Here is a 24,425-nt window from a genome sequence, read left to right on the forward strand (position 1 = left end):
GAGTATGCGGGTTCTGTGCTGAGAGCTGGTATCAGAGGAGATCATGTATTTGATTGTATGGGAAAGCTGATGTTGAATGTCAGCTCACACTTGACTGATCCAGATGCGGCTACCCCCCAGGTTAGAGGCCAAGCCTGGGGTGTCCTGGCTCAGGGTGTCCTCCCTGACTCTGAGTGACCCAGGATATCATGGCCTTCCCTGTCCCTACAGGACCCATTGGAATCTTGGGTTTCCCATATCAATCTGGATCTCTCCTAATTTCATATATTTTTTAATAAGTTGCCTTCTTCCAGCAATAATTTGAGGTAGCTTAGAGAAAAAATAATAATTCACAGATCTACTAACACCAGGTCATTGAAGCAGAGTCCTGTAGTAAGCTTTGGAGGAGTTACACGTACAAGAGAACCTAGGCTAGGGTACTTCCAGCAGTTAAATGCCACACTTAGCCCTGGGCCTCAGGGCAGAAAGAGGAGGGTGGTGCATCTCAGAGCTTCTGTGAGGAAGCTAGGAAGTGTTCGCCCATGTTGAGGCTCTGAGTGAATTTTGGTCTCGAGGGGACTTCTCAGTTCATCCTTTAGCAGACTCGGATCCCACTAATGAGTGTAGAACTGTAGTCATTCCACGAGTCTTCCTGGAGCTCGCAGAAGGCAGAAACCGCATCTCCTTCATGCCTCGGCACCCAGCTCAGGGTCTGGTGCACATGAGATGCTCAGGGGGAACCCGCTGACTCCACTTCTACTTACATCCCTTGCGGCTTCCAATGAATGGGCGGCTGAGCGAATAACGTGGACCTGTGAGTCCTTGCGAGTGAAGGGTGAGGGCAGGAGGGAAGAGCAGTATTTTCTGTCATCCTGCAGGAGATTTCTTCTCACTGTCAAGATGCTCATTGGATTATACACTCCTTCTGTTTATTATCCAAGGAATAAACCTCCTCCCCATTTCTCCTTCACCTCCTTGTGGTGATAAACCATCCTGGGTCCCTTTCTTCCCACAGCTTGCCTTGACACTAATTTATTTCCCTCCTTCCCTTCCTTCCAATAGACTTCCGAGATCCTGGAGAGCTCAGAGGTCTTAACTGGACCCTTCCTGGTGTGCCATTCAGAATGAATAATTCATAGCTACATTTAGCTACTAACCAGAAGCTATTGCAGATTTTCTCTATTACACGAGATTCCTCAAATGTGATTTTTCGGTGGCTCCTACTGCTTTACTTTCCAGAAACTGTCCCTGCGGACTTTTCTTCCCCTGCCACCCAATCCTAAGCGACTATTTCCAGAAATCAATATTTCAGCATCCACGGCGTGTGCTATATATAGCCTTGTCTCTTGAAGTCTTGTCTGGCCGCCTCTCCCCACCTCCACTTTCGTGTTCTACCGAGAGCTTTCTCAAGTACCTCTGCTCCCCCAGGGAAGACTCTTCCTGGTCTCTTCTGGTCTACAGTCCAGGCTTCCTCCTTTTCTGAGAATGATGGCACTAAGTATTTCATTCTGTTCCGAGGCTCGAGTCTCCGTTTCCTATGTCTCCTATTAATAGGAGGAGTGAGTAGTTTAGCATCTGAACGGGAACACTTGTGAGGGAAAGGGGGTGTTATTAATAGATACTCTGGAACACAGGGCTAATCCGAATGTATGGTTCCCTACTTTTCAGAGGTCTGGCATCGCTCACGAATATTGAGAGCAGAGGTTAACAATAGCCTTTGGAGAGAAATGCCTCCAATTCTGTCTGGTTGTTGGCTTTGGCTTCCCGCCCCCCCCCGCCCCCCCAAATCTCTGGTGTAGATTTCACTCAGTGGAGTGTTATAAAAGCCAGGGGAGAGCCTGTCCCCTCCTGGAGGTTAGAGCTCGCAGGGGACACTGTCGTGCTGCCACAGAACGGGTGGTCCTGCTGGGGAGCCCGCAGAGCAGTCAGCCTGTCTTCTCTGCCTTTTCCTCCCCCTTTGTCCCCTCCACTCCCCTCCCCCTCTGCTCCTTCTCCTGTGGGTCTTCCTGCTCTTACTCTGCCTCCCCCGCCCCTCCCTCCGTGCCTCCTCCCTCTTGCTCCTATTCTCTCTGCTTTTCTCTCTTTGTCTCCTGTCCGCTTGTCATTCACACTGTCTTCCTTTCCCTCTCTCTCCCAAAGCACTGGAGTGTAGCTCAAAAGAGCAGTGCTGCTAACGTTAGCTTCTCCTTTAAAGGAAAAGTTTGTATTTCCAACTGGAACTTGATTTTCCTTCATGAGTTCGAAGCGGTCTTTTTCCCATTGCGAGTGGGGTAGGGCTGGTCTGTTTCTCATGAGTGTCTCGGATGGGAGGTCCTGCTTTCATGTGTCCTGGAGGACATGTTGTCTAGGGGACAGCACAGCCTGGGGTGTTGGAGGTGGGGGTGGCAGTGGGGGTGGGTGGCACTTGGAGCTGTGACCGGAACAAACCTAGTCAAACAAATGCAGAGTGCATTACGGTTGAGATGGATGAGACCTCTGACCACATGGCTGCCTAAGCCTCAACGTCTGAGATTTTGGAATATGGCTCAGATTTTGGAATATGGCGGTGCCAGGATTATTTTGGAAAAGGCAGGATCAGGGTCAGTGTCTAACTAATCAGAGAGCCACAGGTAGGGTGCCATGCAGGAGAGGAGACACCGGTTAGAAACCGAGGAACCAAGCCTGCCTAGGGGAAGGGAGGTCAGGTGTGCAAGAGGCTGGCTTAGAGCTTTCTGGAAGAACTGGGCTCCAACAACATTCTGAAAAGCATGAGCCACGAATGGACTGCGATGAAATGCAAGGAACGGTGGGGCCAGAGAGCAGCATGGGACCCAAGGACTTTGGGTAACAGCTTTACTAACAAAAGCAGTAACTGTTTAACACCTGTGATGTGTAAGGGACTCTGCAAGTGACTTGAAAGCATATAAATATAAGTACGAGATCATCCCAGCCCGTGTGCTCACGGCTGACAGGAAAGGGAAGGAACAAAAAAGAGAACCGTGCTCAATGAGGGGGGAGGCGCCCAGAGGGTGGTGAGTGGTGATGGAAGGGGATAGTACTTGTGGCTGGGTGGTCCTTGACTGTGGAGGGGGTGGGGCTGGGGTCCAGCCTGGGGCTGGGGGGCAGTGCAGCATGCAGAGGGGGCGAGATATGGGTTGGTAGTTATCAGTGGAGCTGACCTCAGCAGCAAGGACATGGAGTGACCAGTGAACTAGGGCCACACTGCCTCGGGGGTTGGGGGTTGGGGGTAGGGAACAAATAGCAAACTACGGGGCACAGAGGGTCGAGGAGTGGTGGAAGAGAGAGCTGGAAAGGAGGGTGGCTGCCAGATTGGGGAGAGCTCTGACCACTGGCTGGGCTGTGACATCTGGACGCCATCTTAGCATCTGCCTGGTCCGTGCTCCTCTTGCCCAGTGTGAGTGCACTTCTGAACGAGGTTTAAGCAGGAACTATTCAGGGCCCTAAAAATAGACATGCATGAAACACTTGGAACCAGCATTTTCTAAGGTGTCAGCCTCTTGTTTTTGCTTTGATCTTCACAGCTTCTAAGACTAGATTTAAGGGTCAGCCACAGACTGCATTGCCCAACCGAGGGCTGCTAGCAAGAATCTTATTTCCATTGTTTCAATGTTCATCGCCTTATAATTTCTCATATTATATTAATTACCTTAGCCTGAGGCTGTGGGCTGCAGGAATGATATGAGGTTTCCCGACTGGCAGCATTCGCTGAATTTCCTTCTGCGCTTGAACCTACTCAAAGCTCCTGCTTCTTTGGGTGTGGAGCGCCTGGTTCCTCCTCCTGTGATGGATGAGAGTAGGTAGGGGTCACCCTTCTAGACATTCATAGCATTGGTCAGGATTTTTTCACTGATGTCTCAGGGTCTTAGACATTCCTATGACCTCTTATATTGATTAATTTTTTTATGTGTATGAGCTCCCGTCTCTCAGTCCCCGCACCCCACCGCCCCGCCCGCCACGATAAAAAGATTGTAAGGACCTCTTAGCCAAGGTCTGAGTCTCCATCAGGTACTTTTGCTTTTGTGTACCGTCTAGCATAGTATTACACATATGTTCTCTGGGGTTAGAGAAAGTGGGTGTGTGGTGGTGGGCTGCTGGGACCCACCTGTTCCCATGTTTTACCCCAGAACTGGGTCTTGTGGAGGATGTTCCAAAACAGATCATCCCTAAATGAAGCATCATCCACTGACAGCATCCGTGTTACTCAGGAGCTTGTTGAAAATACAGAGCCTCAGGCCTCAGAGTCTGTAATTTGGTGGTTGAGACACATTGGTCTCCAGGTGTAATGTGTACAAACCACTGGGGGATTGTGTTAAAAATGCAGTTTCTGATATTATTTGAGGTTACTTAGATAATGGTAGAACAAGGAGGCCTCAAAGTTTTCTTGTACCAAAGCAGCAACCTCCTTTCTAAGGGTGTCAGTGAATCTCATTTCCTCCTCATACTGACACTCGCACACAGAACGGTTTATGTCAGGGATTCGCAAACTATAGCCTGTGGTCCAAATCCAGCCTGCTGCTCGTTTTTGTCAATAAAGTTTTATCAGCACACTGCTCTGCTCATTTATTTACACATTGCCTATGGCTTCTTTTGTGCTACACAGGCCAAGTTGAATAGTTATGACAGAGACCTTTTGGCCCACAAGGCCTAAAATATTGACTCTCTGGGCCTTTACAGAAAAAAGTGTGCTGGTAATGGCTTATGTGATGAACCCAAAATATTTCCTTGAAGTAAAGGAAATAGCTATAATCCTTTGCCCCAGTGGCAAAATTTGCAAGCCCATCTTAATCCATCATGGAGAAGCAGAGTCATAAGACGTAATTCCCAAGTGGGCAATGAAGTATCTTGAGTCCCAAATCGATCCAGATAATGGTACCAAGGAGTCTGTGACTTTCCAAGGCCCCTTTCATAACAACCTCCTTGAAGAAATGATTGTAATTTTATCGAGCTGACTCCTTCCTCCACAAATTGATTCTATTAATTGTTCAAAGGAAGCTTGACTTTCCTCAGGAACTGGGAGAAGCCAAGAGGACATTCTGAGTAGACATGTTGGGGACCAAGGAATTAAACAGCCTGGAAAGGGTCAGGTAGAACCTCCTGGAACAGTAGCCTCAGTCCAGCCCACCTCTGGGCTGTTCCCTGGGCAGCCAGACTCAGACAGCGTGGGCTTGGAGTGCTTCTTTTAATTCCGTGGGAGAATCCCACCACCTGTCTCTTATTTGGGGTTTTGGAATTGTGAAATGATGGCACACTCCGGCTCCAAGCTCGCTGCATGTGTATGCCAAGCATACAGAGACGGGAGGCAGAGGCTTGGGCCGAGGAGCAGGAAGCGGGGAAGGGGGGAGGGGGGCTGCTGGCAGGAGGCATCCACTCTGCAAACCAGTGGAGCAAGGGGGTTGTGGATGGAGAGAGGCAGTCCCATGGAAATGCTTGAGGATGTGGGCACCCTGCTCTGATCTTTAAATCTTAGAAATCCTGGCTCTCCTCCTGCCAGAACCAAATTTCAGAGGAGGTGGGTGTAGGAGAATTAGGATCTTTTTTCCTTATCCAGAGTGTCCTGGGGCCAGAGTGGTTTAGTGTGGGCTTCTATGGGGTTCTTGGTTGTAGCTCTAGGAGCTTTAGGCTTACCATAGTTTCTTTTCCCATTGTCTGCATAGCCCAGGACACCAGCAGGATTTTCTTGAGGAGGTGGGGTAGATGAAAGTGGGGAGTCCCCTCCTCAATTCCAGACTATCTTACCTCCAACCAATTCTGAGAGGTTGTAGGAGTGAATTAGCACCTCTTGTGTTGAGAACCACCTGCCCTGTTGCAGGAATTCCCTGAGGGGCATTAGCTGATTAGCTCAGCTGGTCAGACCATGGGAGTTTTAAACCAAAGTTACTATTTGGGCTGACATTTCAGCAATTCTCTCCAATGGAAGAAGTATAATGTATTCATTCATTCATCCATCCATCCGTCCATCCTTCCATCCATTCATTCACTCATTTCATCTTTCATTCAGTGAATATCCACTGAAAGCCTACCAGGTAACAGGATGGTGGGAAAAACATGGACTGGAGAGTCAGACGAACCTGCGTTCAAATTCCAGTTTCCCCACTATGAACCGACTGCTCCTCACTCAAGTTCCAGTTGGCAGGTTTCCTTCCTCCTCACCCCACTTTCCCTGCATCTCCCTGAATCTGCATTTGGGCCGGACGACCCCTTCCTTTGGTGTTGGCTGCAACTCCTGGCCACACACCATATTATGTGGAAGTGATCTGTTCAGGTGTCAGTCTCTCTCTCCAGATTATAAAGTCATCGATGGCGGGGATCTTCGTTAGAGTTTTTTTACCCATAGTTCTTGATGGATACTATGGTCGTTCTAATATCTGGATCAGCTGGGATTCGGTAGAAGACAAGTACAGCACAATCATGAAAATATGTGGAGATATCCTAGTCCACTTTTCCTGAAGTGAATGGTTGAGCTGGGGGTGGATCTGGAGACCCAGGCTTGGGAGGCACAGTTGGGGTGGATGGGTTGGCAGTGGACCGGAAGCTCTATGTCTCCCCCACTATGTTCTATGCTCACAACAGTGGGGGCACATCTTATTTGCTTCTGTACCCCTTTATGTTCTTAAGCACAACTAAGGAAGTGAATAAGTAGACAAGTAGATTTTGATGGACACTACAAGTCCAAAATCTCATGCCCCTCAAGTCTCCCCATATTCCTGGGCTTCTGGGTGGCTCAGTTGGTGAAGCATCTGCCTTCGGCTCAGGTCATGATCCCAGGGTCCTGGGATCGAGTCCCGCATCAGGCTCCTGGCTCAGTGGGGAGTGTGCTTCTCCCTGTGCTTCTGCCCCTACCCCCTGCTCATGCTCACTCATGTGTGCTCTCTCTCTCTCTCAAATAAATAAATAAAATCTTAAAAAAAGATAAAAAATATCTCCCCATATTCCTGACATGTGTCTTTCTTGTCTTGAGAGCCTGGATAGCAGAACCATTATACAAAGAACATAGATTTGGGGAGAAGAGAGAAAATTCAGTTTGAAACATGTCAAGTGCAAGATCTGCCTGTGGAACATGCAGGACTGGAGAACTGGAAGGAAGTGGGGGCCGGAGCCCTGTGACTTTTCACATGTATGTGTTAGCTCCCCGAACTAGATACAGAGCTCTTGGTATAGCCCCTACGGTGCTTAATGTGTACCCATGAAAAAGCACATGGTACATATTTATTAATCCATTCCAAAATATCGGACTTCCCATGTAAGTAACAGAGATCTGCTGCAGATGCTTGAGCAGAGCTGTAAGATGATGTGCATTTTGCTCCAGGAAGGCCTGATTTTGCTGCAGTATACGAGAAAGATTGTAAGGGGAAGGAGGCAGAGGTGGGGGAGCTTGTTAGGAGGCCAGAAAAGGGGCAGCTGGGCAGTGAAGGAGTCTGAGCAGAGCTGTGCCAGGGGGAAAAGAGAGGGGTTTTGACTGCGAGAGGCTGGTGGCTCTGCTCACTCTACAGCGTTAGCTCTAGAGAAGTCTCCTCGCTCTGGGAGGAGCCAGGACTAGCCTTGTGTGGCTTTGGAACAAAAGCCAGCAGCTGCATCCAAGGGAAGATAATGAGAAACACACAGGCCATGAAGATCAGGAAAGCACCGTTAATCTTTTCGTTGCAAACTGTACTTTCCAAAGCCCTGGGCAAGGGTGCGGAAGTCTCTGTGTGTGGACTTGGGTCCTTTACTAGGAAATACAAGACGGAATCATCTCCCTTAATCAACACAGAATAGACAACATCCCAGAATCTGAGAGGCTGGGAGAAGTCGGGGTGGGGTAGGTAGTGAGGAAAGGGAGGGGCGGAGCGCCGATCAGAAGACAGGAGAAAGCAAATGTGGTCCAGGGTGAGTGGACATTAAACTTCATGGAAGCTGTGCTTTCCCTTCCACAGTCTAATTTTATGGAGAATTTTCTCTCCTTCAAATATGAAATATTTTTGTAATTAAAGAAAAGCCATCCAAAGAAACTACTTTCATTCAATAAAAACTCTAGTTTTTAGAGTTATATGTTACATGTATAAGAACCCCCCCCATTGTAAATCAATTTGACAAGGTGTGTGAATGACCTTAAAAACCATCCATACTATTTGATGTAGGAATTTCACTTTTATGAGTCTGTTCTAAGAAAATACTCTGAAGGAGACAAACGTTACACACAACAATGTAGCATTTAGGGAGGAAAAAGAAAAGATCTGAATGGCCAGCACTGAGGGCATGATTAAGTATACAGATCATACACCTTTAAAATGATGGTTTTGAGAATCTTAGATTACATAAGAAGGTATTTATGGTTTTATATTAAGTGAAATTAGAAGTTATAAAGTTATGGGGTGCCTGGGTGGCTCAGTCGGTTAAGCATCTGCCTTCGGCTCAGGCCATGATCACCAGGGTCCTAGGATCAAGTCCCGCACCTTGGGGGGGGGGTCCCTGCTCAGCGAGGAGTCTGCTTCTCCCTCTCCCTCTGCCCCTCCCCCTGCTCATGCCCTCTCTCTCACCATCTGTCTCTCTCTGTCAAATAAATAAATAAATAAATAAATAAAATCTTACAAAGTAAGTTATACAGAGATATTTAATAATTATGTAAAATTCACAGAACAAAAACTCTGATGAAAAGTCATGATGTCAGAATATGAACTGGGTTTGATTTTAGGTGAGGAGACTGTAGGAGCCATTTTGGTTCTTCATCAAGTTGAAAGTTCATAAATGAGCATGTGTGGCTTTTTATATTAGAAAAGAAATAAAAGAAGTTATGTAATTTTTTTTGTAAAAAAAGGGAATGCTCTTATAAAGGAGTATTTGTATTTTTCAGAGAGAAAATACAAGGAATCTCAGTGAGCTCTTTCTTTCCCTGGAACTCTGAAGGTCTTTCCTCTCTCCCAGTCAGACGTCCTCACATGTTCCTGGGGACAAAAAATAGCGACCTGAGCTCTGCTCCAACACACATAGTAGTTCTCTGTCTTCTACATGGAAAAAAGACCCAAACCCATGGGTCTCATATTCAGTGCCTTTCAGAAGCAAATCCCAACCAATGTCTCCACCTTCACTTCCCATCAGTTCCCTAAGTGTATTTTCTCCTCAAATCAGATCCTCCCCCCTCCTCAGGCTTGCTATTTCTTTCTTTCTTTTTTTTTTTTTTTAAAGATTTTTTATTTATTTATCTGAGAGAGAGAATGGGAGACAGAGAGCATGAGAGGGGGAGGATCAGAGGGAGAAGCAGATTCCCTGCTGAGCAGGGAGCCCGATGCGGGACTCATCCCGGGACTCCAGGATCATGACCTGAGCCAAAGGCAGTTGCTTAACCAACTGAGCCACCCAGGCGCCCAGGCTTGCTATTTCTTGTATGTGTCCCCAGCTTCCCATTTCTGAACCTCTGCTTGTTCTGGGGACAGCATGTTCATGGAGCGAGTACAGAAGTCGGTCAAGCAGGCCAGGGGATGCATCGTGCTCTGTGGTCTTGGCAACCATGTCACCTCTCTGGTTCTCAAATGGCATACCTGTGACATGAGGGAGTTAATAGATGGTGGCTAAGCTTCCTTCACGGCTTCAAAGCCAGGGAAGCCGTGTTCCTTCAGCATCCTAGCTGTGCCTATACATCCGTCCCTTGCCCCACATGTACCTGCTGCCTTAAGTGTCCCTCCCCTCCTCTCTACCTGTCCAATTCTACACTTCCTACCTCCTGTTCCTTTTCCTTCATGCTGTGTCCCTAGAGGTTCTAATGACCAATGACTGCATGTATCAGTCCTTTGGCCACTCACGCATACTGCCTCTTGCCAAATCCATGGCTCATGCCAAGGATATAACAGATACTCCCCTTTGAATAAAAATTCAACTTCACAGGGAAGAAAACCCAAATTAAGTGACCTTTTGAGAAGAAGGTGCACACTTCTCTAAATCTTTTGCTTCTGGTCCAGACAGAGCCCAGCCTGTGATCCCCACAGATTTCAGGGGAGAGGGGCAGATAGACCATTGACAATATTCCCAAAAAGCCTAAGAAAAATCACACAAGGGCCCACAGCAAGTTTGTGTTTATTTTGAGTCAGAGGAATTTTTTTCTTTTTTGGCTGGCATATAAATGTGAACTTTACAGCTCCCCCTTCTGCCAGCCATTGGTTTGACCTTCCGTCCACGTGTGCCTCCAACGTGACCACGGCCCCTCTCTTCCCTCGGATTTCTACAGATACCTTCCTCCCCTCCTTTCTCTCCACTACCCATCCGCCCACGCCAGGCAAAATGAAGAGGTGGGCTGGGCAAACGGAGATGTACCAAAGCGGGGAGGGTATCTTTGCCCTGTTCCAGCACAGAGGTCACTCAAGAAGGGGCTCAGAGTCATCTTCTGACTCAACCTCACAAGAGTAGCCAGGGCGGCTGGGCAGTCCCTAGCTGTTTCCTCTGTCTCTGCCCATGGAGCATTCTGTTTCCTTCTGTTTCTTTCTTTCTTTTTTTTTTTTAAAGATTTTATTTATTTATTGAGAGAGAGAATGAGATAGAGAGAGCATGAGAGGGGGGAGGGTCAGAGGGAGAAGCAGACCCCCCGCTGAGCAGGGAGCCTGACGCGGGACTCGATCCTGGGACTCCAGGATCATGACCTGAGCCGAAGGCAGTCGCTTAACCAACTGAGCCACCCAGGCGCCCTTTCTGTTTCTTTTTAATAGCACAAGAGACAGTGAGCTGCTTCAGGGCAGAAATCTTGCCTTGTTCATCTTTGCAGCTTTCTAGAACCAAGTATGGTGCTAAACCCAGGGTAGGCCTTAGTATTGGTGGACTGAATGAGTGAGCACAGGAAGGACAGACATACTCTGATGGCAATAGGCCAGTGTGAACTGTGGAGGGCAGAGTGGACCGGGGGTCCTCGCTCTGACTTAGTGGTTATGTGACCCCGGCAAGCCGCTTCAGCACTGTGGGATTAGCTCCTCCCGCTGTTGAAAAAGTGTGCGTGTGCGTGAAGTGGCTAATGACTGAAAATGTGCACCTTAAGGAGAGTGTATATAAAATCATCGGGCATAGGGTTGAAGAGCCGGAATTTATGTAACACCGTTTTCCTTAAATATTCATAAAATTAAAAAACCTGAAAATCCCACTGAGGAAACATAACCCATAATCCCAGCATTTAAGAATGATATAAAATGAGAAATAAAATTTCCCTCCCCAGCCATCTCTTTTAACTCTCCAGAGGCAACTGCTTTCCTTAACATTTCAGGCTCGATGTTTATTCTTTCTGACATGTTTCCAATGTTGCACAGGCTTACCTGTATGCGCACACACCCACACCTCCCAAATGGAACCGTCCCATCTATTTGTCCATCAATTATCTGTTATCTACTCACCTAACTATCATCTCTAAGTCAATTATTTTTTGAATGATTACAGAATTATTCACCGTTTGCATATGCCAGAATTCACCCCCAGTCCCACAGTTCCAGGGTTTTCTGATTACAAACAGCACTTCCTTGTGCATACGCATTTGTAAGCTTTCGCATAGCACTTACTTTAGCCACAAGGCCCCTCAACATCTACCATCCTCCCGACTCATAACTACCATGAGAAGGAAGGATAGGTGTTGTTAGCCCATTTTACAGCTGAAGAAACAGACAACGAGAGGGAATAAGCACTTTGCCGGAGACCCACAGCGGGACCATGACAGAGCCGGGGTTTGTCAATGCTTGAATTCTAGTGCAGAACCCCTCTTAGCACAGTAGCCAAGTGCGCGACACAGCACTTAAATAAGACACTAGACCGAGGGGCGCCTGCGTAGTGCAGTCGGTTAAGCATCTGACTCTTAGTTTCGGCTCAGTTTGCGATCTTGGGGTCATGTAATCGAGCCCCCCATCAAGCCCCCCTTAAGCCCCCCATCGAGCCCCATGATAAGCTCCTCAGTCAGCAGGGATTCTCGATCTGCTGGAGATTCTCTCTCCCTCACCCTCTGCCCCTCCCGCTTATGCTTTCTCTCTCTCTCTCTCTTTCTCTAAAATAAATAAATATTAAAAAACAGAGTGGATCATGAGCAGGCAGCTGCATTATTGTATTTAGAAAAACCCCAGAAGAGTACAAAAAAAAAAATCTACAAAAAACTCAAGGCCAAACACATTTAAAAGCAGTCGTTTGGAAGAAATGCACTGGGAGCCAGGGAGGGGCCAGCACAAGATGAGTTGTTTTTATCTAGCTGCCCCCTCTTCTGCAGTGTTCTCAAGATGATGTCCAAATGCGAAGGCTGGCTTAGGTGGCATCAATGTGGCAGGAGAATTACAAAGGACACCCCAACCATCCCAACAGTGACACTGACCCCCATCCCATCACAGGGCAGCATCTAAAAGGGGCCTGTAGGCATCTGGTTAGGATTGGCCTTAACTGACATCTTCCTCAATTATCTGCAGGAAATATCAGCTTTTAGTAAAATATGGGAAGAATATATAAAAACAGATGAATCAAGTGGCAGAGTCCCTGGAGACCAAGAATTACTGCACAGGCATTGGAGAGGGGCTGGCCGGAAGGAGAACAATTCAGCCCGGAAAAATGCAGACTAATGACAAGAGTGCGAGAAGTCCGAGGGGAGCAGGGCTGGGCCTGGGCTGAGACAGTGAGGCAGTCGCCTCTGGTGGAAACCGTAAAGGGACACCAAAAGACCCAGTGATCAAGATGAATAAAACTCTGGGGTGCCTGGGTGGCTCAGTCGTTAAGCGTCCGTCTTCAGCTCAGGTCACGGTCCCAGGGTCCTGGGATCGAGCCCCGCGTCGGGCTCCCTGCTCTGCGGGGAGCCTGCTTCTCCCTCTCCCCCTGTTCCTCCCCCCTGCTTGTGAACTCTCTCTCTCTCAAATAAATAAATAAAATCTTAAAAAAAAAAGATGAATAAGACTCAAATACAATATTAAAATAGTCAACTTGGCAAACTACACGGGCTGGTGGCCCGTTCGTAAAAACAGTTTTGTTGCTAAGCCACTGAAAGTGGACACAGCACATCAGGGGGGCTTCGTGCTAAGTCTCTGAGCTGTGGAAACCTGGGTCAAGTCTAACATGAGAATGTTAGATGACACATCAGACCTTACTTAGTCTGTGATTTATGGGGCAAATACTTCTGAAGAAAAAGAATGCATGGATTTGACTATTTTTACTACTTTCCTAGGGCCGCCTTCACAAATTCCCACAAACTGGGGAAGACCAGAGTGGGACCAGAGAAATCTATTGTCACCGTTCTGGAGACTAGAAGGTCCAAATCACAATGTGGGCAGGGTCAGACTCCCTTGGAATTTTCCAGGGAAGCATCCTTCCTCGCCTCTTCTCCCTTCCAAGGGTTCCTGCGGTCACTCCAACCCCTGCCTCTGTTGTCCTGGAGCCTTCTTCCCTGTGTGTGTCTCTGTGTCTCTGTGTCCCTAAAAACAGGGTTTCAGATGCTGTGGGAGGAGGCCCTGGTGAAGCCAGAGGTCTGGCACTCGCATCACAAGGTGGCAGCCCCCTACCTGTCTTTGTTCTACTTTCTCCCATCTCCGCCATCTAGAACAGGGCACAGCACCCAGCAAACACTCAAATAGTTACTAATTGGATGCATCTTCTCAGGGGCCATGCTCTGTTGTATCATTCAGGGTCCAACCAGAGAAGCAGAACCAGCAGGAGATACAGGTCAAGAGGGTGATTGCAAGGACTTGGTGTAGGTGACCACGGGGGCTGCCTCGACAAGTCCCCAACCAGCAGGGCCACCAGGGAGGGCAGGCTGGGGGTCTTGGGGATGGGCTGAAGCTGTTGTCCCCAGTGAAACTTCTTCTGTGGGGGAGTCTCAGCTCTGCTTTTGTGGCCTTTCAGTGGATTGAATAGGTTCCATCCAGATTATCCAGGATAATCTCTTCCATAGAGTCAACTGACTATGCATTGTCGTCACATCTACAAGACATCTTCATAGGAACACCTAGATTAGTGTTTGAATAGCTGGGGACTGGAGCCTCGCCAAGCTGACAGGTCAAAGACTAATGGCCCCCGTGATTAAAGAAACTGCTGCCCCACTAGTTTCCGCTTGGGCGTTGACCATGAAGCTAATATCAGCCCCAAGACTTTTGATGATATTGACTGAATTCAGCTTTGCTGCCGCCTCTGACCCTGACCAGCTACAGACCCTGAGCTGTTCTGTCGGCTGATGATGCTCAAAGGCTCAGGAGGTCTGGAAGGGTAAGTGGCTCCTCTCTGATTTGCCAGAAGCAAGTGGTTATGTTGTGCTGAGGAGCCAGAACATTAATTTCAGAGATTTGACTCTGGTACAAGTTCTGTGGGACCAGAGAGTGGGATGACGCTTTTTTCCTTTGGCCCTGGTAAACACTCTATGCTTGTTATGGTGGTTGAAATGCTGGATTTGCTCTTTTCTTCGCGGGCCAGGAGGTTCACAGTAAATTAGGGGTGTGGTCTGCTAGGGGAAAGTGGCTGCGGCCTGGCCTCTGCTTGCTGTCGGCACACACACACGCTCTGGGACATGTGAGGGCGTCCTGTGGGGGCTGCCCCAGAGACCGCGGGCGGAGGCACTGGGGTGCGGGAGAAACAGCCCTGGACCGGGAATGAGTTCCTACTGCTGACTTCTCACCAGTGAAGTCCCTCCAGTCCCCTGTCCATTCCCTCGTTACTCAGGACATCATTTGGTCGGTGCCAGGCTAAACAGGAGGCTTTTGGGATTGAGTAGCGGGCAGGACAGATGCTGTCCCTGACCTTTCAGAGCTTCCCGTTGAGCCATTTCAAAGAGCAATAATGATCAGATCTTTGTTTTTTTTTCTTTTTTTTGAGATTTTATTTATTTATTTATTTATTTATTTATTTATTTATTTATTTATTTATTTATTTATTTGACAGAGAGAGAGATACAGCGAGAGAGGGAACACAAGCAGGGGGAGTGGGAGAGGGAGAAGCAGGCTTCCCGCGGAGCAGGGAGCCCGAAGTGGGGCTCGATCCCAGGACCCTGGGATCATGACCTGAGCCGAAGGCAGACGCTTAAGGACTGAGCCACCCAGGCGCCCCAGATCTTTGTTTTTTTAACGAAGACTAGACCACATGTGACGTTACATGAGTTTCAGGTGTATAACGTGGTGATTTGAGGATTCTTCACGCTCCGCGGTGCTCACTCCTCGTGCAGCTACCATCGGTCACATGCAGCGCTATTCCAGGGCCATTGTGTTCCGGGGGCTGCGCCTTGCCTCCCCGCGGCTTACCCCGTCCACAGCTGGAAGAACGGTCATGTCTTTAGTCCTTACTGAAGGTTATCATTTCCCAAGGGTGTGTGGTGTGGATGCGGAAGTAGGGGGTTGGTGTGGGCTAGGGTCGGGGAGCCTCTGGTAGCCCACGATTGATTATTAGTGCCTTTCCTTTTTTTCTGACCCTCTTTTCCTCTCCAATGAGTCCCCTCCCTTGGCTGTCTCAGGCGCCCCTTTGGCCTGGGTCTCCCCTCTTCTGAGACCTCTCTCCAGTGAGCCTCTCTAGCCTGACCTTTGTTCAAGCCCTTGTCTTGAATCTCCAGCTGCCTGACGGACACCTCCTTCTGGAAACCCCCAGGCATTTCAAAGGCACAGCATCTGTGCAAGAACTTAACATTTCCAGGGCGCCTGGGTGGCTCAGTTGGTTAAGCGACTGCTTTCGGCTCAGGTCATGATCCTGGAGTCCCGGGATCGAGTCCCGCATCGGGCTCCCTACTCGGCAGGGAGTCTGCTTCTCCCTCTGACCCTCCCCCCTCTCATGTGCTCTCTCTCTCCTCTCATCCTCTCTCTCAAATAAATAAATAAAATCCTTAAAAAAAAAAAAGAACTTAACATTTCCATTATATTCTTCCTTCCCTTTCCTGTCTCTGATAAATTTATCACAATTCTTTTTTTTTTTTTTCCCATTTAGGTAAAAAACTTAGTCATCTTTGACCTACTTACCCCATCACACCTGCGGGTCCCATAGCCCCGCACTCTGTGTTCCCTTACGTCTCTTCCCTCTGGTTATTTGTCGCCCCCAGTGCCCAGTCAGACTGCCTGGGCCACTTTTCCTGACAGCCTCCTTATTGCAGTTTTCCCTCGGTGTTGGTCCATCCTTTCCAGAGCTATCACTTCCCAGCTGGGCGAGTTAGGGCCAGTGATTGCCCACCCTGTGCTGTAGCTCTCTCATCTACAGAAGAGTCGGGTGCATCTCACACGGTGGTGATGCGGCTTCCGTGAGTCAAAGCCCGTGTGTGCTTGTAAAAGTCCTTGACATTGTATCAGCGTTCCATCCAGGTAGACCCTCCGGCCTCATGTTTCACCATGTTTCCTCTCTTGTACCTTGACTTTGGCTTTTTTAACTCTCATTGTCTGTTATGTTCCTGAATTGTTGTTTACAAAGTAGTCGGACCTACATGAAGTATGTGATACATGATGTGTCTTTCTTCAGTCCCCCTAAAAACTGTGTGTGTGTGTGTGTGTGCACTAAACTATACACACATATAGATACACACAAATGCATATATATACTAAACTATATATACACACACACATACACATATAGATTCACATCTACTCTCTTTGTTTCTTAACTGACTTCCAGATTAAAAAGACTTACTTAGGCAAATTCCTACCCATTGTGTGATGGTGAAAGAATAATTTTTCAAAACTGTCCAGAGAACAGCTTCCCATCACCCTAAGCATGTGAGAGATATATTTTCTAGCGTACCAGTCTTTCTGATAAGGGTGGACTGTGCTGGCTGGTCTCAGGGAAATGCGCCCCGAAGCCCATTCCCAGGGACCCTCTGTCCCTATGAAAGAGATCCACTTAGAGACCCCGAAAACCTGAGATGAGCTCATGTAGATGGTTTCTGTGATAAAAATAGCAGTGTGAGGCAATGCCAGGGATTTCAGGTTCCCAGAGTATAATTAGGATTTTCCCCGACTCATTGCACACTGTAATTTCATTGTTACGTGCATCCTTTAATTATGGGCTCTAATTGTCCATTTTAGTTCTGTAATTAGGTATAAAGACGTTAATTTTGTCAATATTATAATCAACTCAAATATACTTCCAGATTCTTTCCCCTACCCTACCTTTTAAAGAAAATTAATACATCATTAAAAAGTTTGTACATGGAAGGAGCCTCTTACAGGGCACCTTTTGGGAGCCGGTAGTCCCTGGTTCAGGAAGGCTATGGGAATGTTATCCTGCTTATATTTCCTGCAGACTGTGTGACTTAATGTCATAGAGATAGTACTGGGTCCAGAGCACTGGAGAACTCCTTTGACTCATCTAGAAACAATTTCTCTTGACTGGAAAATTTAAAGGTGCCACCAATGCTTAGTGAATCTTGGGAGAGGAATGAACTAATGTTAGTGCAACTCTGGCTTTTTGCCTCTCTTGTGACTTATTAAAGATGAAAATATGATGCATTTTAGATTCATGGAGTTTGTATTTTTATGTATGGGCAGCAGATTATCTATCTATCTATCTATCTATCTATCTATCTATCTATCATTTATCTATCATCATCTATCATTATCAGAGAGAGAGGGAGAGAGGGGGGTTGTTTTACTTTAACAAAAAAACCTCACAAGCTTTAATTAAACTAGAATTCATTTTACAAGTATTCTCAAGAATTCAGATCTCTCTTCATTTTTTCCTCTAAGCACTCTACTTTAAGAAAAAAAGATAAACTCTGGGGGTTCAACTGGGGGACTATGCTGTGCCCATTTTATCCTATATATTCTACATATTTACCTATTTGCCCCCATTGATAAATTTGAGCCAAAAGAGGCAGTGTGGTGGAGTAGAAAGGGCCTCACTCAGGGTCCTGGCCCCTTTCTCTTCTGCATTACTCAAATACATGGCGTGATTCCACCTATCTCAGACTTCACAGGCTGTCTATATGCTTCTGTCTCTCAACTTTCTGTCTCCAGCCCCACTTCTCCCCTGAGGTCCAGATGCAGGTAACAATCAGAACTGTTGGTATTTCTTCTTGGTTGACTCATAGGTATTTGACTCAGGTATTTTAAGCTTGATGTGTCCCAGACCAAACTGACTTTTCCTCCAAACTCTTCACCCATTTCTTCCCAAACTTGATCAGTGGCAACACATCCACTTAGCCAATCTAGCCAGAACGCTCAGTCATCCTTGATGGTTTCTCTTTCCACCCGTGAGCCATCGGCAAGGCATGTTTTGCACTCCAGAACATAACTCAGGTCTACCTCACTCCCACCCTTGCCAAGGCCATTGTCCCGGTTCAGGCTGCCATTACAATCTGCCTTGTGACCTCAACCCATGTAGCTTCTTGCTCCCCACCTTCGGTGTCCTTCCCCACCTTTCTCACCAGTGCTAGCAAATGCAATGGCCATAAAAAATAAATTAATTCATGTCACTCCCTTGCTTAAACTTTTTCATTGATTTCCTTTGTATAAAACTCAAACCTCTTACCATTGTGTATGCATCAGCTTGGGCTGCTGTAACAAAATGCCATAGACCACGTGGCTTACACAACTGGAATTTACTTCCTCATAGTTCTGACAGCTAGAAGGTCCAAGATTAAGGTCCAGCAGTGTTCGGCTTCTGGGGAGAGCCACTTTCCTGGCTGCAGATGGCTGGCTGCCTTTTTGCCAAGTCTCCACATGGCACAGAGGGAGAGCAAGTGAGCTCTCTGGTTCCTCTTCTTATAAGAACACTAATTTTATAGGATCTGGCCCTCCCTTATGACCTCATTTAACCTTAATTACCTCCTTGTAAGCCCTGTCTCCAGTAGAGGTTAGGGCTTCAACATATGCATTTTTTTGGGAGAGGGCACAATTCAGTCCACAGCAAATGGTTGTGAAGCTCTCTGTTGTGTGGAGCTCCCCCACCCCACCCCGGCTCTCATCGTCTCCAATCTGGCCACTTGGGGTTCTTTTTGGTTTGAACCAGCCAAACTCTTTTCGGCTTAGGACTTTCTTGCAGACTGTTTTATTTGCCAGGAGCACCCAACTTCCCTTGACCTTTCTCCTAGTGATTCATCCTTCAGGTCTGGGCTGTCATCTTCTCAGGAGCCCCCCTTCTCCCCCCTTCTGCAGGTCCCCACCCACAGAGACCCTTCTCATTTTCAATCGCTGTGTTCTGGCCGTTTCTGTCACTGGACTCGGTGTGCTCTGATAATTCATAGACCCTTAATTCACTGATAGGGTATCCAGCATTTAACATGGAACCTGGAAGATGTTAGATGCTCAGTAATAGACCCTGAAAAATGAATGAAGGAGCAACAGGGATGTGCCTGCTAGGAATTAATAACTCAGAGCAGGACTGACCCACTTTCATAGGTAATCGATGAACAAGGTAAAGTGCAACATTTATCTTTTGGTGAGAATGGACTATCCCTTTGCTGTACTGTTTCACCAACAAATCTCCCCTTTTCCTCCATTTATTTTATTATGGTAAAATCCATATAAAAATTCTGTGTTAACCATTTTTAAAGATATAGTTTAGTTATATTAAATATACAGTTGACCCTTGAGCAATACAAGGGCTAGGGATATTGACCCCTTGTGCAGTCAAAAATCTGTGTATAGCTTTTGACTCCCCAAAATCTTTTTTTTTTTTTAAAGATTTTATTTATTTATTTAAGACAGAGAATGAGAGAGAGCACATGAGAGGGGTTAGGGTCAGAGGGAGAAGCAGACTCCCCGCCGAGCAGGGAGCCCGATGCGGGACTTGATCCCGGGACTCCAGGATCATGACCTGAGCCGAAGGCAGTCGCTCAACCAACTGAGCCACCCAGGCGCCCGACTCCCCAAAATCTTAACTATCAATAGCCTGCTGTTGACTAGAGGCCCTAACATAAGGGTTGATTAACATATTTTGTATGTTATATGTATCGCATACTGTATGTTTACAATAAAGTCAGCTAGAGAAGAGGAAATGTTATTAAGAAAATCATAAGGAAGAGAAAAACGTTTACAGTATTATACTGTCTTTATGGAAAACCATCCGTATATAAGTAGACCTGTGCAGTTCAAACCCATGTTGTTCAAGGGTCAACTGTATTCATAATATGCAACCATTACCATCATCTATCTCCAGAGCTCTTTTCATCTTGGAAAACTGAAACTCTACACCCATTAAGCAGGAACTCCCCATTTCCCCCTCTGCCCAGCCCCTGGCCACCATCATTGTATTTTCTGTCTCTGTCAGGAATGCTTTCTATGAATACTCATCTACTTGGCCTAAAGGCTCACGAAGTACTCCTTACCCCTTTTGTTTCGAACACACAGTTCAGTCAGAAGTCTGAGTTTGAGTGGTGCAGAGCACTGTACAAAACTTATTTATCATTTGCTCATTCCATTGTAACTGTTGTTGATAAAGCTAATAACAATGTTGGAGACCCATGTAGAACTTCCTTTCTAGAACTGCTTGAATGGGGAGGGATAAAGGGTGCAACCCATTTTCATGATTGGGAACCAGGCAGAAACACGGCTTCACTCTGCACACTCTGCACACTTCCTGAGAGCTTCTCACGGTCCGGGGACATGGAAGTGCCCGGTACAGAGATCACAGGCTAGCAGGCACAGGACAGGTGAACAAGGACTGGAAGGAAGGGATGCTTTTGCTGGTGCAGCTCCCGCCACAGGTTGGGTGGGCCCCCAGAGGCATGGGGTCAGTTCTGTGGGGCAATGACGGTGTGAAGGGGAAAGTTGGTGATCCTGTCAGGTTAGTGGTGTGTTTACCCGCCAGAAGGAACCGACCGATGGGCATAGGCCAGGAGGCTGGAGAAAGTCTGGGGCATGCAGGGAGCAACTCTGACGCAGGAGTTTCAAGGAGAATGTGCTTGGCCCAAAGACTTGTGCAGCGTAGGCACTCAGTTAATATTTAGAAAAGCAGTGAGTGGGTAACAGTGGCATGGGGGGTGGGGCTAGAGAGTTTGAGAGGCAAGATCATGGAGGGCCTTGTGTACCAAGCTGGCACCACGATGGGATGGGGAGGTAGCCCCTGGGGTTTTCTCTAAGCAGTACAGAGGCAGAGGTAGGCACCATCTGGGCACCAATTGAATGTGTGAGCATGATTAAGTTGAATGTATGTGTTGGATAAAGTTGGGAAGTGTGTGTGTGTGCGCAGTTGAGTTCGAATATGTATGTATGTATATGTTTGGGTGAGTGAGTTGGAATGTATATGTATGTATATGTTGGAATGCTGTAAGTTTTAGTGCATTGGAGTGTGTGTGTGTGTGTGTGTGTGTGTGTGCACAAACTTGCATAAGTGCAAGTGAGCAGTCAGGAATGCTTTCTAATACTCATCTATTTGGCCAAAAGGCTCATGAAGTACTCCTTATGCCTTACTCCTGATCACATGGTCCAAGTCACACGCAGAAATGGGCAGAACAGCTCAGACCAGTAATTCCGTCCTGACTCACCCTAAGTTGCTTCCAGCCAAGTTAATTAATTACTCCTTCCTCATTGCTCACACAGCACTTTCCTCTATAACACTTATCACACCACTATTCTTAAGAGTTTATATAATACTTTCCCCTTGCTAGCCTATGAAATCCTTAAGGCTGGGAACGTGTGTCATTTATCTCTCTTGTCCCCAGAGCCTAACTTACTCAGAAACATAGTAGGTTCTCAGCTAATGTTTGTTGAATAAACTAAAGGAAAAGCTTATTTAGCTTATTTAGCCAAAACTGGCTGGTAACATAGAAAATCTCATTATTACCTCCTGTATTTTGGAAACAACAGTAATAATAGTTACTAATTTTTAAGAACCTACTATGTGCTAAGTACAATACCACGTACATTATGTGCAGTGTTTTTTAAAATCCCTGGAGTTTCAAAAATCCTAGGAGGTAAATATTATCAACTGCCTTCTACAGATGACATGGGGAGGCCCAGTAGGGTTCAGTCACTTGCCAGGTCACAGCTGGAAAGCAGAGAGCTGCAAGTGGAACCAGTGTTCTCCATCTCGCCATTCCCCATGGTGCCCCATCCCCAGGTCTCTCTTTCCTGCACAGTGGGAAAAGTCACTCCTTTCCTGTGAGAAATAAAAGGGTTTAATTTGGTCAAAAGGAAACAGTGTTTCCTCTGTGCTCAAGGGGGTTTGGCCAATCACGGAGAGGGAACCAAAAACAATATTATCCCAGAGACATGGCCAGTTTGGGTTAGCTCCAGCTCTGGCTGTTACGAGCTGGTTCCCAGGAGTACAGGAAGAATGATAATCGTTCAGTTGAGATCCAAGCTCATGGAGGGTTGAGGATAGAGATTCCCCTTTCCCTCAAATGTTTGCCTTTTTCTTTTCTTCCCCAAGGATCCAGGCAGGATGCTTTCTACCCCCTGGGGAGCCACTTCCCAATTCTACTGTTACTGGGTTGAAAACTTCAAATTTATTGTGGGTTTTCTATTTCCAACTCTGTGTTGTTTACAATGGTGGATTTAAACAAAATAGCAAGGACTTTCTATTTCCAGATTGCCTTGCATATATAGCTGGTATTCTATTAATATTCTGTTTGTTGATGGCTTCCCATTGTCTGGTTACTCTTTGCAAGGCTTCATTTGTGGATAAATTGCAGTTGATCTTTGCACGCTCCTCAGCTCTTTTCCCAGTGGGTTTCTTATTGTCATGGGCAACCCAGGGAGATGGAAGAAGCACAGAGGAGCTTCCTACAGGGACAGGTGGGAGTATCCCAGGGAAGTCTTATAGCCAGGTCCTTCCTTCCTGACTTTTCTATATTCTCCAGCTTGGATGACTCATCCACACAGTCCTTCTATTTAGCATCTTGGGGCTGAACAGCACCTCCCTGGCAGCCTTCCTCTGTGGGAACCAGGCAGAAGCGAACATGGAGGTTATGAATTTTGAGGAAGTCAATGATTTCAGGGCTCCCAGAAGGTGTCCTACTTCTGAAAACCATTTCCTGGATATTATCTTTATTCTCTCAGCTTTAGGCTTACTTCTCTATATATGCTGTTCATCACCTCTCTTATTTCATATTATTTATATCTATGTGCTGGGGCTTGGGCAAAGGTTTTTTTATTTTTGAAAAGTTTTTTTTTAAAAGATTTATTTATTTATTTATTTATTTATTTATTTATTTATTTATTTATTTATTTATTTATTTGAGACAGAGAATGAGATAGAGAGAGCATGAGAGGGGGGAGGGTCAGAGGGCAAAGCAGGCTCCCCGCTGAGCAGGGAGCCCGATGCGGGACTTGATCCCAGGACTCCAGGATCATGACCTGAGCTGAAGACAGTGGCTTAACCAACTGAGCCACCCAGGCGCCCTTGAAAAGTTTTATAGAAGGGAGATGATGAAGACTTTGGGCGACTTGCAGGGACAGGGAGAATGAATTTGGTGAAATCTGAAGTCAGTAAAGGTCACTCACTGGAGGAGACACTGACTTCTGCAGACAGATCTTTCCACATAGAACAGCCTTAAGCACATGGCTCTGATGCCAAACTGGCGGAGTTCATTAGTCAACTCTGCTACCTACTAGTTGTGTGACCTTGGGCAGGTTAACTAACTTCTCTGAGCCTTAGTTTACTTAGATGCAAATTGATGATAAGAATCATTTCTACCTCATGGGGTTGTTGTGGACATTAAGTGGAGCAATATAAATAGAACCCTAAAGTTAGTGCATGACACATAGTAAACACTCATTAAAAAGCTATTATTAATGTTTGGTGGCTAAAGGCCTGTCCTACTTGGTGTGTCAACCTCTCTCAAATAAACAAACCCTCTGGGATTTAGCATTAGGGACATAGGCTTACAGAAAGTTAGGATGAGGAGGAACTTTAGAGATTGTCCAACCCGAACACCGAACAGGAATATAGGGCCCGGGGTCACAGACTGAGTGACTGAGGCATGAGAAAAGAGTGTCCAGGCTGCTGCCCAGAACACGTTCCTCACAAAGCTGCCTGCCCTCCAGGTGTGACCTCCCATCTCCCTGTAAATCCATCTCCCATCAAGCACTGGTACAATTTCTAGGAGAGTCTCTCAGATAACCAGGTAGGTTATGTTCAAAGACCAGTGAGGTGAAGAAACTGCCCCAGCCGCTGGTCTCCAACTTGGCTCTGGTGAGGGGAGCTCCGTGAAGTCTGAGAGTCCCAGAGACCCGTGGGTAAAGGAGAGGTCTTGGGGTAATTTGACATGGAATGAGAAACACAAAAATTCTCTAAGACACAGATGAACATCCTGTTTTTAAATCAAAGACTTGGGTAAAATGTTGTCATGATGCTTCCTGCAATGCTCAAGTGTGTTCTTAACAAGAGCAGCACTTTCCTAGCTAATTTCTTTCTTGCCGAAGGCTTCAGTTCTTTGGTCTCAGATGTAACTAGAATGACACTGGGGAAAATGGGCTCCTTTGAAAAAAAGTGTAAAAATAATACAACCCAACCTAGAGAAGTTTCCCTTTCTGGGGGAGAGAAATTTATGCATCATTCTATTAGCTTGAACACATTCCAGTCTTTTTCTATCAGCACAAAATTTTATAAAATTAAAATTATAGAGCTAGACA

The 24,425-nt window shown here is 46.7% G+C and overlaps 1 protein-coding gene across 2 annotated transcripts in view; it reads left to right on the forward strand.

The window, feature by feature from the left end:
• The window catches only part of DDR2 (discoidin domain receptor tyrosine kinase 2), a 152,324-nt gene that overhangs the window by 26,195 nt on the left and 101,704 nt on the right, over positions 1-24,425 (forward strand). The gene's annotated exons all lie outside the window — the stretch shown is intronic.

This window comes from Mirounga leonina, unplaced genomic scaffold (genome assembly GCF_011800145.1).
Source record: "Mirounga leonina isolate KUSES-001 unplaced genomic scaffold, KU_Mleo_1.0 Mir_154, whole genome shotgun sequence".
NCBI classification, from domain to species: Eukaryota; Metazoa; Chordata; class Mammalia; order Carnivora; family Phocidae; genus Mirounga; species Mirounga leonina.